The sequence below is a fragment of the Marmota monax genome, unplaced genomic scaffold (genome assembly GCF_021218885.2).
Source record: "Marmota monax isolate L192 unplaced genomic scaffold, Marmota_monax_Labrador192_F-V1.1 WCK01_AAM20220418_F8-fsc00005, whole genome shotgun sequence".
Lineage (NCBI taxonomy): Eukaryota > Metazoa > Chordata > Mammalia > Rodentia > Sciuridae > Marmota > Marmota monax.
Window position 1 is genome coordinate 6,302,627 of NW_026692254.1, and position 12,737 is coordinate 6,315,363.

The 12,737-nt window shown below is 42.0% G+C and overlaps 1 protein-coding gene across 9 annotated transcripts in view; it reads right to left on the bottom strand.

Moving 5' to 3' along the window:
- The window catches only part of Ralgapa2 (Ral GTPase activating protein catalytic subunit alpha 2), a 334,911-nt gene that overhangs the window by 259,997 nt on the left and 62,177 nt on the right, over positions 1-12,737 (bottom strand). The gene's annotated exons all lie outside the window — the stretch shown is intronic.

The window sequence follows — 12,737 nt, forward strand, 5'->3', positions numbered from 1 at the left end:
ATTCTACTATTCCTCCCTTTTCCCATCTTTCCTCCCTTCCTATTATTACCTTCTTTCACCCCACTGATCTCCCTTATATTTTCATGGGTCCTTTCCCCTTTTATCCCCCTCTTATTTGGGTCTAGTGTGGCTAATTCTTATTTGTATCTTAAACAAAAATATCCTTTAACTGGAAGTCTGAGGTAAGAGGAAAAACATGTATCCCCCATATACATGGCTTTTATGAATTCTAATGGTTAATATTTCCAAAATATTAAGGTATTTAAATTCAAGTGTATTTAAATTCACAGCATTAGTTTAAATATATCATTTATAATAAAGAATGTACTATTATGACTTTACTTTCCTGAATTTAATAAAAAAAACTCATCAAAATTAAAATAGACTTTATTATTGCTATATGTATATACGTGACTACATGAACAATGTGATTCTGCAATCTATACACTCAGAAAACTGAGAAATTATACCCCATCTGATTTAAATGTATGATATGTCAAGATCATTGTACTGTCATGTGTAACTAATTAAAATAAATAAAAAAAATTTCAAACTCTACTTGCTTCTTATTTTCAATTGTGAGACCTACCAATGTCTTTTTGACCAACTGACAATTTTTTAAAGATATTGTAAGGTGAAAAGTTCGTAAAGGTACAAAAATCCTTTCTTATTTTAGTTTTAATTGTTTAAAAATTCCCTTTATATATCATGCCTCAAGCTAAACAACAAAGAAGCATACCACCAGACAAGGCTTAAGAACATGGAAAAACTCCCTTTGGGATGCTGGTGCACAAAGACAGTTGGAAGTAGCTAGTGGATCAAGAACATAGAACTTCCTAGGAGTACATGATGCACATACTAAGTAGGCATAAGGAAGCAGGAATTTTAAATTAACCAAAATTAGCTCAAAATGGATCAATATGAAACATAATAACAGAACTACAAGAAGAAAACCACAGGGGATCTTTGTGACTTCAGGTTGAGTAAAAATTGTCTAGACACAATACCAAAAGCATAATCTATAGAAGAAAAAAATTGAATTTCTTCAAAATTTTTAAAAGCTTTACTCCTTAAAAGGCACTATTTAAGGGACTAAAATAACAAGATAGGGAGAAAATATTTCCAAGACATATCTAATAAAAAAACAAAGAATATGTAAAGAACTCTCAAAATTTAATATTAAGGAAAAAATGTTTAAATGGACAGTATATTTGAACATACAGGTCCACCAAAAGCATACAGATGGCAAACCCATGAAAAGATGATCAAGTTCTTTAGTCAAGGAGATATTACCACTAATCTTTTTTAAATTGACTATACCAAGTATTTTTAACTGGAACTGTCACAGTGAGGATGGTAATATAAAATGGCACAAACACTGTGGAAAACAGTATGGCAGTTAAACATATGCATTTATATGATTCAGCCATTCCATTCCCAAGAGGTAGGAAAGTGTATATTTATACAAAGACTTGTATACAAATATTTACAGTAGCTTAATATTTCTAACTGCCAAATACTAGAAACAACACAAATGTCTATGAACAAGTGGACAGATAAACAAATTATATAATGTAATACTGTACTATTAAGAAATAAGAATAAACTATTAATATATGCAACAACATAGGTGAATCTCAAGTGAAAGATGAAAACGAGTATATGCAGTATGATTCTATGTATATAAGACTCTAGAAAATGCAAGTTAGTCTATAGCAACAAAAAGCAGATCAGTGGTTAACTCGGGACTGAGTGATGAGGTAGGGAAGGGTGATGAGGAAACTTTTTTTCCAATGGGGATGAGGAAACTTTTGACAGCAAGATCTCTCTTCATTACCTGATAGTAGTATTATTTTCACAGATACATACATATTATTTTTGTGTGTGTGTATCAAAACTTCTCAAAATGTGCATTTAAAATTCCGTTTACTGTATTCCCAATCAAGATGTTATTCAAAATAAAAAAAGAAAAGGTAGCATAGAAGTGACTGGGTGAAAGATCTAGAGGACGGAGGTTGTGGTCAGAGATCTACATAATGAAAAGTGTCAGGAAGATGCCTAAGGATAGGGGTGAGGAACAATGGGCTGATGAGTAATTTAGATTGGTGGAAAAGACTAGGAGAGAACAAGGCCATGAAAAAGAAGAAGAGGAAGAGAAAGAAAGCAAAAGAAAAGGCAAATGAGATCTGAAATTGCCACTGGAGAAAAGAAAGACTATGAACTCACCCCACAATCCTGAAGGAGACATTGGACCCTCAGGAAAGCCATATTTCAGATGGCCAAGGAGGTGAAACAGAGAGACTGACGCTGCAGTGCTATTGTTTGGCAAAGGGAGTTGGCCCCGACGCTCCCCTGAGTATTCATTCTACCCATTTTTCATGAACACAGAGGCACTCAGAACTTGAGTCTGGCTGCAATGCACTTTTGAGGGAGTCCTAGAGTCACGTTGATAGGGAGCCCTGCTCCCTCAGGAAGAGTAGGGAATGGCATGGCCTAACGGCAAAGGAACCAGGAAAAGCTATAAGACTTAGGCTTCTAAGAAGAGTATAGAACCCATAAGCCTGTAAAAACTTTAAGAAAAGAGGCTGGTGAGAAGTTGTGCTCACATTCAGAAATATGGGGCCACTGGGTACCCCCAGGCATAAAGCCAGGGACACTCTTGAAATGTCGAAAACAAATTTCAGTTTAGTTATGCACTTGGTTTTTATACTATATATAAGAAAAATCTAGTTAAATAAATGAAATTTAATAACAAGTCATATTTAAAAATTCATGAAATACTGCACATATGTAAATTTTCTAACAACTAAGCCCTACTCTTTTAGACCTGAGAGTGATTTACTTTCAACAATTTTACTATAAAACACCTCTAATACAAAATGTGTCCTTTCACTCACTCCATACACATTTATTAGGCACAGCACCATACACTGAATCAAATAGGAAAGCTGCTATCTAGAGGCTCATGAGAAGCAAATCCTTTAAAAGTGAACAGACATATAACTTTAGTTCTGTGTTGGGGACACATGGACACATGGATAAGTACTACAGCTCTTGCATCAAATATCCTTATTTTCCTGCTGCTACCATCCACTATTATCTCATTCCCATTTTTATCTCATTATTGCCCAAAGATAAGGTGTCAAGCAGCCACCCAGTATCTACCACAATTTACTCATCTAAAAGTGGCTTCAGAAAAGCTTGATAAACAATTTTTCCATTTGTAATCAGTAATGGAAATTTGCAAATAGCTCAGTTGTAGGTTAGCTAATATCACGGAGTACATGAGTGTTATTTCATCCACATTCCCAATTTTGTTCTTCAAAGATCTCTTATAGCAGTACCTCTCTATATGCGGAATAATGAACTGGTGTTTATTTCACACTGTAAAAAAATTTCCTCATTCAGTGATTTACAGAAAAGAGTCAGCCATTAAAAACCAAAACAAGAAGAAACTAGACTATTTTCCTTCTAAGAAAAAAATCCATGTATGTATAATATGTCAAAATACACTCTACTCTTATGTATATTTAAAAAGACAGGATAAAAAACTGTTTTAAGAGAAATCAAACAAAACAAAGTGACATATAATACAGACTTTGTGGCATAAAAGGCAGAGCATTGTGGTAGTTGCTGTCTATTACTTTCTTCTCAGGGTAAAATATGGCTATCAAGGAAGCCTGAGAAGTTTTGAGACTAGCAGAATATAGGAGTTGCTCTTATTTCTGATTTTTCTGCTTAGTTAATTGTCAATTCCAGGAAATATACTGCATGTGGCCCAAACTTCAAGGTTCTATCCCAACGTTTCAGAGTGCCTTTCCCTACAAGCTGCAATAACATTTAATTAAGAAGTTATATAGTAGTGGTCTTCCTATAAGGTAAGGAATATTAACTATCTAGACTGTTAGACACTGGTTGGTGAGAGGACCACTAATTCCAGAAGTTTTGCAGAAGTCAAGATGCCAGTGCTGGGAAGACGGTCAAAGCACAGTCCTTTCTTTGGAGGCTGGTGTTGTTGGGTGTGCAGGAGATTCCTGGCTGAAGTTAAGTTTCCATCTCAACAGAACATCACAGAATCCCTTGCCCCTCACCCTCCTCTCCGAAGAGTGCCAAATTCAAAGGTTTCCTTGACCAATCCCCACAGGAAACAGTGTCCGCTCACTGTTCCTGAGTCACCCTGCCAATCAGCACCCACCATGGCCCCTACGCAACCCTTCTTAAGCGGAAGCTTGTAAGCACACACCCTCGGCCCTCTACCTCTCTTCCTCTTCTTTCTCTCCTTTCTCTGCCCTTTTCTTCTTCTTCTTCCTCTCCTCTCTCTTTCTCTCTGCCCTCCTCCGCTCCTCTCTCTGCTCTCTGCCTCTCCTTTTCTTCCCTTTCCGGCAGCCCCCCAATAAAATCTCTTGGTTGAATCTCTGTCTCAGGTGAGTCACTTGCCTTTCATTGGTGCCTTTACTCATATGGGACTCCCCTGCTTTTAAGCAGGACTCCCATCTTGCTGGAGATCACCATCTGAGCAGAGACCAACCTGCACCCATCTTCTGGATTGCCTCCTTCGCATCCACCATCAGCCTACAAATTGGTGAGTCCCCCTCTCCAGACTCCCAAACCTTCCAAGGCACAGTAACAGGGCCGTTGATCTTCCAGCCCCTGTGGTGTCTCACGGGGAGGAATACATCCCATCCAGACCTTTATGGTCGCTGTGGTCCTCCTGAAGTCTTCCCCTTCCAACAGGCCTCAGCTGGCTTGAGAATTGGCAAGCCCCTTCCCCTCCTTGAGTGTGGGTCTCCTCTTTCCCCCTTTTGGTTGAAAACCCTGGCTCCCAGGGCCCTCCAGGAGGGCACCTCACCAGAGGATTTTCGGTAACAACTGTATACTCAGCCTAAAATCTCGTTCTGATATTTGGCTCGAGTGGGACATCTCTCCAGTCAACATATCATACCCTTCCTCATAGTCCCAAGGGGGGCACCTCCTCCCTGCCAGCCGACTACCTCGGCAATTTGGACACCCTCAGCCTAACCCTGGAGATCAAACCCAAGAAACTGATAAAATTCTCTACTCAGAATTGGCCCAATTATCCCTTAGATAACCAAAACCATTCGCCCCCTTGTGGGTCCTTGCTGCAGTCTGGCTGGGCACAAATAACTGGGAGGTCACGAGCCACTTGTAGGTTCAAACAGGAACTACTTTATTGCCCGAACCCAATGGGAACTCCACCGGAACTCAACAGAAACTCTGCGAGAACCAACGGGAACTCCGCGAGAACTCAAAAGTAGTGGGCACCCGAGGTAGCAGGAGCCGCCTTATTGCCGGACAGCAGAGATTTATATACACAACTGAATACACAGCTTGTTTCAATTTAGCATCATCCAGTTACAGCAAACAGTCATTATCTTAATAATTATACACAGCTTAACTTAATTATCATCATCTTAATGGCTCACTGGCGTTACTTCTCAAGCACTCCTCCTGGCAAAATGCCAGGCACCATCTTGACTTGGTTGTGGCTCTCAACAGGTCCTTAGACCCCGCCATTGTATGGGATATCTATAACTACTGTGAGCGATCGAAAAAATGGGCAGATTACATATATTCAGGCTTTCTTCCTCTGTCTTGCTGCACTCTTGCAACCCAAAGCATGTCCTCTTGGCTTATAAACCCTCCTCTCTTTCTGCCTCCTCATCCAAGGATTTCAATCCAACCAACTAGCCACAGCAGTCATATCTTGCCCAAACCCCTCCCCTACTCTCCTCTTCCCTTGTCTGTGCCAGTCCCTGCCCCTGCCCCTCTGGCTCCTCCTTCTTCGGGCCCTGCCCCCACTTCCTCTTTCAGTCCTTCCCACCTGCTCCCATGTACAGTCTGTCCAGCCACACTCTACTTCAATTATGGCTCCTTTGAGAGAGGTTGCTGGGGCAGAAGGGATCCGTAGGGTCCACGTGCCCTTCTCCATAGCGGACCTTTCACAGTTGAAAATGTTTGGGTTTCTACACCACCAACTCTGCCTCATATATAAAGGAGTTTTAGTACTTACTCCAAGCCTGTAGTCTCACTTTTCATGACATTTACATGATCCTGGCCAATACCCTTCTCCCAGAGGAATGCAGGCAGGTCTGGAAACAAGCCCATAATTATGCTGATGAGGTCCATCAAACCACCCTGCCCCACCCTCTAGGCGCCCAGGCAGTTCCTGATCTGGACCCTAATTAGGACTACAATACTGCTGTAGGATTAACCCTGAGGGACCAATTTTCTACCAGCCTAGTTGTTGGACTCAGCTGGGCAGCTCAGAAGGCAGTAAACTTTGAAAACCTCCAAGAAATTATTCAGAACAAAAACTTTCCACCTTACTAGATAGACTGACTAAGGCTCTCCAGCAATAACTAATTTAGACCCTGAGATCCCCGATGGGAGACAGCTCCTAATGGCCTACTTCTCCCAGAGCTATCCCGACATTTGGGCGAAAATTTAAAAACTGGAACAGGAACCCTTGACCCCTCAGACTGAAGTCCTAGCCACAGCCTTTAAGGTGTACCACAACCAGGATGAGAAGGCCAGAAATCAAAAAAGCCAGATGCTGGCACAGGCTCTATGGGGACTTACCCTCATGGACCCCTTCGTTTTTCGCTAAATACCCACCACCCAAGATGGCCCCTGGGCCCTGTTTTAAGTGTGGGACACAGGGACACTGGGCATGAGTGCCCAAATCCAAGGCCACCTATGCGTCCACACCCTAAATGCTAATTAAGGGGTCACTGGGCCATGGACTTCCTCGGCTCCCAAAGGGGAGCCGAATCCACTCCAAGCCCAGATCTGGATCTTTTGGGGCTGGCAACGGATGACTGAAGGGGCCTTGGGACTCTCTCCCCGACAACCACCATCACCTTTCAGGTGCCCAGGTTCACTATTATGGTTAATGAACGCCTAATTAACTTCCTTTTAGACACAGGGGCCACTTATTCAGTCTTGAAAGAGTTTTGGGGACATACTGTTCCATCCTGTTCCCCCATTGTCGGGGTAGGAGGACAAACAATCCTTACCCTTAAAACCCCCATGCTCTCTTGTAGGTTTTACCACCAGCCTTTCTCCCTCCAGTTTTTGGTAATGCCCCAATGCCCCATTCCCCTATTGGGAAGGAACATCTTAGCCAAATTCTATGCCTCCATCACATTCCATCCCAGCTTTTATTTTATCCTCGCCCTTGCAGAAGCAACCCACACATTGATAGGCTCTCCTCCTTCTCTCCCTCTGGAGGTAAACCCTCAAGTTTGGGATACTTCCACCCCCTCTCTGGCTCACTGTGTCCCTGTCAGAATTCATCTTAAGGACCCTCAGCATTTCCTTTGTCAACCTCAATACCCTCTTACAACTAGCAATATTCAGGGCCTACAGCCCATTATTAAGGACATAAGGCACAAGGACTTAAGACCTACCCACACCCTTACAACACTCCAATCTCGGCCATAAAGAAACCTAATGGACAGTACTGCCTTGTATAAGACCTACGAATCATTAATGAGGCAGTTATTCCCACCCACCCGGTGGTTCCCAACCCTTACTCTTCTTTCTCATAGTCCCCCTTCGACCACTCACTTAATTGTCCTGGATCTTTTATTTTTTTTTAATATTTATTTTTTAGGTATAGATGGACACAACACAATGAACCCGGGTCCAGCCTGTGCTAGGGGAGCGCTCTATCGCTGAGCCACAATCCCAACCCCTGTCCTGGATCTTAAAGATGCCTTCTTTACAGTGCTTCTCCATCCCGACTCTTATTACCTCTTTGCCTTCACATGGGAAGACCCTACATCCTTTAGGTCTCACCAGATGATATGAACAGTCCTACCTCAAGGCTTCAGAGACAAGCCTTGACACAGGATCTAACTGCTTATGACTTGGGGGATAGCACTCTCTTACAGTTGGATAGAAGCCTTCCCTAACTCAAGGGAAACTGCTGACACTGTCATCTCCATCCTCATTGAGCAGATAATTCCCAGGTTCAGACTTCCCGCCTCCATCCAGTCAGATAATGGTCCGGCCTTCATTTCTCAGGTTGTTCAACTAGTCTCCAAAGGCCTCAACATCACTTGGAGGCTCCACATCCCCCACCAGCCCCAATCCTCGGGTAAGACTGAGAGGGCTAACGGCATTCTCAAGGATCATCTCACTAAACTTGCTATTGAATTCAGGCTGTCCTGGCCCAATCTCCTGCCATTGACCCTCACCCAAATTCGGGAAACCCCTAGAATCCCCTCAGGCCTTAGGCCCTTGGAGCTACTCCATGGGCGCCCTTTCTTAACCAACCAAAGCTTTCCAGTTACTCCTCCTCCCCTTGTGTCCTACTTGCCCTATCTCACACTTTTACACAAACTCCTAAGGGAACATGCAGATAGGTGTCTTCCTGCGCCATCCTTTACCTCTGACCCAACACAACCAAGAACTGACGAAGTCTTACTTCTCAAGGTTTCTCGCCAACCCTCTCCTTCTTTTACTAATCATTAATCTCTCTCAAGTGTCTATCTCAACCCAAAGATGGTGCTTCTACAGCCAAGCAACATGGAAGCAGGATGGCACCACCCGCTCTCAGTTTATGGGTCAAAGCGATTGCTGTTCTACTGGTTGCAATCCGGCGGTCATCCTTAACATTAATGGATTAAACCAGGCCATCTCGTCCCACTTATGTTCAGCAATACTATGCTTCATAGCAGACCAAACTGAGGAATCTTGTAAGCGCTGGCCTGACACCTATGGCAGTGCCCTTATAATTCATGCAAGAAAAGCTTCCTAGATAAGCCTTGCTATAAGAGTCAAGCATACCCTAAATTAACTATTTGGTACCCATGGGACCCAAAATGGGCTTCTGGTGTTGATGGTAAATTTTATTCTTGGGGTTTTGCCAAGCACCCCTCAACCTCTATCATAAAGTCTCCTCACATTTAAGACTCGGCCACTAGAGATACGCTTACCCTCCCCTTCCTCTCTCCAGCCCTGGGAGTCTCTGGCCCCTCCAGAAGGGGTCCCGAAAAACCTTGGCCAGGTCTTCCGTGACTCTGGCCCCATCCAGGTTGGGAGCCTCGACTGCCAGGATTTGGTGACAACCAATCTTTGCAGCTCAACTGCCTGATTTTTGGCTCTAGCAGGGATGCCCCTTTTACCAATAAATCAGTTCCTTCCCCCTCTCCCTTATACTACATTTGCAACATGGGTAATGCGTCCTCTCTGCTGGTCGACTCTCCCTTACAATGCCTTTTAGACAACCTCAAAACCCTCTCCTTGACACCAGGCATCAATATACAAGTGTTCCCTCAAATTCACATAACCATCCAGGAGCAAGAGAAGGAACTCCAACACCAACTGGATGCAGTTGCCCATCCTAAAGCTGACCCATTCTCACAGATGGCCCTAATACTTCAGGGCCTTCAGCTTCTCAATCCAAAGTTAATAACATTTCAGACTGTTTCCTCTGCACAAGTTTGGATCGTATTCTGTTAGTTAATTCCCACTGAGGAAGTACTTTTTTGTAACTCATCAGGGAATTTCCCTTGCTGCTACACTGCCTCTGGTTCAGCACCCTGTGACCAGATTGTTCGAATTTCTTCCCCAAACTTTGCTCTACCAGGGTTCTTTTTCTAGTGCAATGGTACGCTAACAAAAATCTAAGCCTCAACATGCCCTTTGCTTTTTGTGTTCCTTCCACTATGCTCCCTCAATTAAATCTGTACAGTGAGGCTGAATTAACATGGCTTGTTACTACCTCTCTTTCCAGGACAAGAAGGGCCGTCTTTCTATCCTTTAAAGCTCCACATTTCACGCCTGAGGGTTTCTTCCCCCCTTCCCAAGGAAGACTTTCCTCAACCCAAGAAACCCTCACAACAACATGCCTCACTCTAGTTCCACCCGTCTCTTTGCCACCCTCCTAGCATCCACTTCCCTCACCCCTACATCGTCTGCTTCATCAGACATCCAAGATTGCCCCAATAATTGGGATTTTCTTGTTCGTGCCTTTCTACCATGTATCATAAATTCCTACAGAATCAAATAGGCAAAATATCTAATCAGACCTTTAACCAGCTTCTCCTCGGGGATTACCAGCTACTTGCTACCTCAGCGGACACTTGTCCCTTACGTGAAGGCCTCACCAACGGCTGACGGCACTTCACCATCGTGGATATGGAGCTACAAAATGGAAACACGACTGGGGAAATTCACTAGCCTGTCACCCAGAGTTTCTAGGCCCATTTGCATTCGTGTGCCTCCTCCTGACTGCTGGTCTTTTCTCAGCCAGTCCCTCTCACCAGACCTCTGGCCAGAAGCTCCTCTTCCTTCTTCTTGCCTTCAGGGACAAGGATTGGATCGAGACTATCCATGACCTATGGCTTCAAGGAACTTTCATCGATCAGCCCCAAGGAAATTCACATTTTCAGTGCCCTGGCCTTTACAGCTATGCTTCTTTTGTCCCTGTACCCTGACCACTCATCCCTTCCTTCACACTCTTTGTCCCTCTCTAGCAGGAAGCAGCCAGAGGATCTCATTGCCCTGCTCCCAACATAAAAACAAAAAGGATGGAATGTTGGGTGTGTGGGAGACTCCCTGCTGAAGTTAAGTTTCCATCTCAGAGAGAACATCACAGAATCCCTTACCCCTCCTCCTCCTCTCTGAAGAGTGCCAAATTCAAAGGTTTCCTTGACCAATCCCCACAAGAAACAGTGTCCGCTCACTGTTCCTGAGTCACCCTTGGAATATCTGCTGATTGTGAGATATTGTTTCTGCTTCCATGACTATGCACACATTATAGCCCATCCAGAAGGCCTCTTCTATGCTTTTCAATACTTAACCTGCTCATCTTTCAAGGTTCCAAAAGAAGTTACCTGTTGTGAAGTCTCCCTCAATTCCTGGCAATCAGCACTTGCTGCGTCCCTATGCAACCCTTCTTCAGCCGAAGCTTGTAAGCACACGCCCTCTGCACTCTTCCTCTTCTTTCTCTCCTTTCTCTTTCTCTCTGCCCTCCTCCTCTCCTCTTTGCCTCTCCTTTTCTTCCCCTTTGGGCAGCCCCCCAATAAAATCTCCTTCTTGGGTGAGTCACTCGCCTTTCAGGTGTTTCCTTATAGCTTCTTAGTTTCTACAATGAACTCAGTCAAGAACTTGAGTGACAAATAGTAACAGTATTCATAACTCCAAATAAAATAGAAAGAAGACAAGAGGTACAGTACAGCATGGAATACAAATGTGTGCAATGACAATTATCAACAATTTCAAAATTGACAAATTATCAACAATTTCAAAAAAATTTTGAAATTATTGATCTCAACAATTTCAAAATCTAAAAGGTTGTGAAAACAAAAGCTTTTTTGTGTAAGTCCTAGTGGGAAGAACATGATCTGAACTATGTTGATAACACCTAAGACTCCTTCTCCACTGATGGTTACTACTCATATCTTAAGTTCCACAACTAATAACTCACTTGGTTAGAAACTGCTGCCCAGATTCCTGGGGTGTTATTTACAGACATTACACTATGTTGATGTTCTAAATGGTTTGTTACATTGTACATCAATGCACATGTTGCTATTCTAAAATATGAAAGTTTTCAAAGCACAGCTAGCCTGAAGATCAATATAAAAGAAATGCAGACCTATATAAACACCAATTTTTACCCAACTTGATTAATAATGCAAAATTGTATTTATCTGAAAAGATTCTATTTGACTCAAGCATTAAATATATAAGCACCAATAATAAATAAGGATGGTTTTATATGCTATTTATATGCAAATGCTCGTACTGCAGCATTCTGAAATATGACTCAGTCCAACCACTTTATAGAGACATCTTATGCTACCTACCAGGTAAATAACATATACTGCTATTACATGGCTCAGGAGACTAATACTTTGAAATCCCAATCAAAGACTCTGAGGTCTTCTTGATAAGATGCCACCAAACTAGGTAAAAACCTACTTGTGCCAGTAATTTTAACCAGTTTTTGTGATATTAGGCAGAATTAAAGTAATATCACACACTGCCTACTAGATGTATAAAGTTTCCCAACACAAATGCAAATTAGTTTTCACATAGTTCTAATAAGTTTATTCATGCTGAGGGGAGTCCACTAATCTTCAGACATTCTAAAGTGCTTTTTGAAGAAAATGAGTATGGTTTTCATACAAATGATATAAACAAAATTAAAGAAGGATTATATCTAGCACAGATTAAAAATACTTCATGCAGTTATTTCTCTTTGTCATTTACTTCTACTATACTTTGAAGCATTACAAATCCCCATGATGTCTCTTTAGATTATACTTTGCATTTAAATTTTTTATCTTTCTATTAATTTAAATTCACAAGCTCAAAGTTTGAACTAAGCAGAAATACTATGAACAACTATCTAAGATTTAAAGGAAAACTTTCTTTTGTTTCTTTAAAAGAGTTAAAAATCAAGAAACTTTCTTTAATGATTTATTCATTCAGTTCCATAGATGTATTACTATATATACTTTTTTCCTTTAGATTTATAATATGTAACTTCAAATATGTTCAATTTCTATAAAAGTCAGGTCAACATTTTTTTTCAACATTTAGGATTCTGAATTTTAGAATATCTGCTGATTGTGAGATATTGTTTCTGCTTCCGTGACTATGCACACATTATAGCCCATCCAGAAGGCCTCTTCTATGCTTTTCAATACTTAACCTGCTTATCTTTCAAGGTTCCGAAAGAAGTTACCTGTTGTGAAGCT